General features: G+C 37.3%; 1 non-coding gene across 1 annotated transcript; it reads right to left on the minus strand.

Moving 5' to 3' along the window:
- Positions 1 to 1,399: 1,399 nt before the first annotated feature.
- On the minus strand, positions 1,400 to 1,506 carry LOC141723096 (small nucleolar RNA R71). The gene has a single exon (XR_012576088.1). It is a non-coding gene; the product is annotated as a small nucleolar RNA R71 (small nucleolar RNA).
- Between the last annotated feature and the right edge of the window lie 2,939 nt (positions 1,507 to 4,445).

Genomic DNA, 4,445 nt, shown 5'->3' on the forward strand with positions numbered 1-4,445 from the left:
AGAGGAAGGAGATAACAGGAAGAAGACCTAATAGCACAAATTCAACGAAGGAGAAGAAGAGCTTGTTTTACTTGTGATTCTTTGTTTAAGCTGTAATCTTGAATGCTCATTTTCTTTGTTGTTGAACCTAATACTCTTGTTAACGTACTTTGATTATTTATTCAGTTTATAAAGACTTAGTTTATTTACCATGCTTTCATCGAAACCGACGGGGATGATGAGTTCGGTTATGAACTAATCGTTATCGTGGGGTTTTAACGGATTTACTTATGGATTTTAATAGTTAATTTGTTTCGATACCTAAGTGTATGGTGATTGTATGATATCCTAGTATTGGTTGTGCTTATTCGTCTAATAAGCTCGCGAACTTATAAGATAGCGTGTTAATCTCTATTGAACTGACAGTGAATATAGAGGGTTAGAACTTGCCATGTTAGCATAGGTTCATGTTTTTATTATGCATGATTCGTAGGTAATTTTAACCATCTTACTTGCCCTATGTAATCATGATAGATAACTTGCGCATTAAACCTTTATGTTGTCAAATTCTATAGGCATATAGGGTCTCAACATATTTGGTGTCTATTCAGCTTCTATCTCTTTTATGGATGTCTAGTAGTAGGGTATTCATACAATAAAAGTTGGCGTTTACTAGTTTTGTGTTATCTGATTAGTTCTCATCACCATTGCATGCTAAGGTTAAGAACAATGACTTTGAATGAAGTAGTAATAAAGTTAGAATCCCATATTTGTCTCATATAAGTAATTCAACCTCAATTCTCTTAGTTAATGTTATTTAGTATAATCTCTTAGTTTAATCAAAACCCAATTTGTTATTTGTCTTAGCATTGAACGATAGCCATATCATTGTTGCATAAGTGCATAAATTGAAATTAACCTAAACCATTCTATGTGGGAATGAACTAGAACGAATTTTATATTACTTGCGAACGCGTATACTTGCGTGTAATTTTAGCGCGTGTTTTCGTCCTAACAGCAGGGACCTCTGATGCCGTGGTGGTTCAATCTAGAACTGGGATTCAAACTCAAACTCAAATCGAATGTCAATGATATTCAGTCTAGCATTGTCAGACTAGCCATCGCGACTAACACTTTTGAAATCAAGGCTAGCACGATTCAGATGGTGCAGAACTCAGTCCAGTTTGGGGGTTCTCTAACGGAAGATCCCAACATGCATATTAGAGATTTCATCGAGATCTGCGAAACTTTCAAATTCAATAATGTTTCTGAAGATGTTGTTAAGATGAGGCTTTTCCCATTCTTTCTGAGGGATAAAGCTAAGTATTGGTTGCATTCTCTACTACCAGGCTCTATTACTACTTGGGAAGATCTTGCTCAAAAGTTTCTTACTAAATTTTTCCCTATGGCAAAGACAGCAACAATCAGAAATGCCCTTACTCAATTTGCGCAGCAATCAGGAGAGTCTTTATGTGAAGCTTGGGATCGTTATAAGTAGATGCTTAGGAAGTGTCCTCATCATGGGATGCCTGACTGGATGATTATCAACTGCTTTTATAATGGTTTGGGAGCACAGTCCAGACCCATGCTTGATACAGCATCAGGTGGAGCCTTATGGGCTAAGAGCTACGATGAAGCTTATGAGTTGATTGAACTAATGGCTGCTAATGAATACCAGAACCCTTCTCAGAGACTAACTCAAGGCAAGGTAGCAGGTATTCTAGAGGTGGATAAAGCTACTACTATAGCTTCTCAGCTTAAGGCTTTAAAGATGAAGGTGGATTATTTAGCTAATTATGGAGTTAATAAGATCACAACTGTTTGTGAGCTTTGTGTTGGTATGCATGAGACGGAGCAGTATGCTATATCTAGTGAATCAGCTCAGTTCGTGAGCAACTTTCATAGAGCACAACAATAGTTCCAGCCACCTATCATCCCAACAACCTCAATCATCCTAACTTCAGCTGGAGGCTCATGTGCAAGAGCCAAGCGGTTTCCATTAAGACCTTGGAGAATCAAATTGGGTAGATCGCCAATGCCTTGTTGAATCGACAACCTGGAACACTCCCTAGTGACACAGAAGTTCCAGGCAAGAAGGAAGCAAAAGAACATGTAAAGGCAATTACATTGAGGTCTGGGAAGGTTGCGAACCCTAAAAAATCTCAAGTTCCAGAAGATGAAGTTGTGGCTAAAAAAGATGTGCAGAAGGAAGCAAAAGTGGAAACAAGGAAGAAAACTATGGAACACACTCCTCCTGAGGGTAATACATGGGAGAAACAGGTCTATCCTCCACCTCCTTTTCTCAAGAGGCTGCAGAAGTAAAAGTTGGATAAGCAATTTGCTAAGTTTCTTGAGGTGTTCAAGAAACTTCATATCAACATACCTTTCATTGAAGCTCTTGAACAGATGCCTAGCTATGCAAAGTTTATGAAAGGTATTCTCTCAAGGAAAGTGAAGCTCGATGACTTAGAGATCGTTGCTCTTACGGAGGAATGCAGTGTTGTGCTGCAACAGAAGCTGCCTCTGAAGCTTAAAGATCCTGGAAGCTTCATTATTCCTTGCACCATCGGAAAGTTATCGTTCCACAAGTGTTTATGTGACTTGGGAGCTAGCATCAATCTGATTCCTTTGTCTGTCTTCAAGAAGTTGTATTTACTTGATCTAAAGCCTACATATATGTCCTTGCAGTTGGCCGATCATTCTATTACATATCCACGAGGCATTGTGGAGGATGTCTTGGTCAAGATGGACAAACTCATATTTCCTGCTGACTTTGTAATTCTTGATCTCGAGGAGGATAAAAAGATTCTCATAATCTTGGGAAGACCATTCTTGGCTACTGGTCGAACCTTGATTGATGTGTAGAAGGGTGAGCTCACTATGCGAGTACTGGATCGGGATGTGAATTTTAATGTTTTCAATGTCATAAAATTCCCTACTGATAATGAGGAGTGCTTAAAAGTGAAATTGGTTGATTCTGTGGTTACTTCAGAGCTTGATCAATTGCTAAGGTCTAATGCCTTAGCGAAAGGCTTGATGGGGAATTCAGATAGTGAAGATGATGACGGTGATGAGCAGTTGCAGTATTTGAATGCTTCTCATTGGAAGCGAAGGCTGGATATACCTTTTGAATCTCTTAGAATGTCAGAACTCAAAAATGTTGAGGCGCGTCTCAAGCCATCTATTGAGGAAACTCCTACACTCGAGCTTAAACCTTTGCCTGAACACTTGAGGTATGTTTTCTTAGGTGATACATCTATTAGGCCTCAATGATACTATAGAAGGGGGTTGAATATAGTATCTACAATCAATTCGACAATGAACACAAGTATGTAACAGAAAACAAGTTTATTCATTATATCAAACTCTGATATAGTAGGTTTAATCTGCTCTCTCAGTGATGTATGATATCACTAAGAGCTGATAGGGTTACAATGAATAATATTCTCGAGAATGATAACACATATAGTGTAAACCCTAATCTGTGTTTATATACTACACAGTTACAAGATAACTACCAATTGATATGATAATGATTCTGTTTCCTAGAATATATCAATCAGAGATTATCTACTACAGTCCTATAGCTGTCCAATTCTTCATGCATATCTTTACTTGTTTAATCCAGATCCTCTCCTGTAAAAAGTGTACCCGCACTTAAGTCCTGATATAAGTTATGATGCCTTAAGTTCTGATAACTTCCTGTCTTCAGTAAGTTCTGATTTCCAGCTAAGTTCTGATATTCGATAATAAGTTCTAAAACTAAACAAATCAGATTAGACATGACATCACAAATATATCTAACAATCTCCCCCAACTTATAAATTATGGAAAATATACAAGTTAATAGATTTGATGATGTCAAAAACATTTAAGTACAAATGCAATGAGATATTATTTTAAATATCTAAATAGAACTTACAATACATGTAGATTTACCAATATCACTGGATCAATCTGAATCCAAAGTGATTCCTTGTAAAGTCTATTACCAGCTTGTCCTCAGCATTTCTCAGAACTTTAACTAACTGTGCTTTGACTTGCATCAGTTCTTCATCTTCATTATCACCAATCTGATAAATGGCTGCTCTGAGTGCAGGAATTGATGTTCTTTCAAGTCCATCTCCAAGTTTGATAACTCTGGGATTTGAAGAGTCTTCATTGTAGCATAAGCATCTTCCTTTCAAAATTACTTCTACCTTAGCAGAATTCTTCCTCATAGAAACTTCTCTTCCATCATCCTCAGTGATTTTTGGAATGTATTCAGAAGCTTTTGCACCAGAGATTCTGAAAAGATCTCTTATAGCCTTCAAAATGTAATCTGACCATCTTCTTGTAATATCAGATTTTACTTCCAGAAGGTAGTGAATATGTTGAAGCTCTTTGACAGACTTCTTTAGCACATCAGAATCTGCTAATCTGTAAGTTCTGCCATCATTGAGAAACGGGATCAATTTTTCTTTAAC

The sequence above is a fragment of the Apium graveolens genome, chromosome 4 (assembly GCF_009905375.1).
Source record: "Apium graveolens cultivar Ventura chromosome 4, ASM990537v1, whole genome shotgun sequence".
Taxonomy (NCBI): Eukaryota; Viridiplantae; Streptophyta; class Magnoliopsida; order Apiales; family Apiaceae; genus Apium; species Apium graveolens.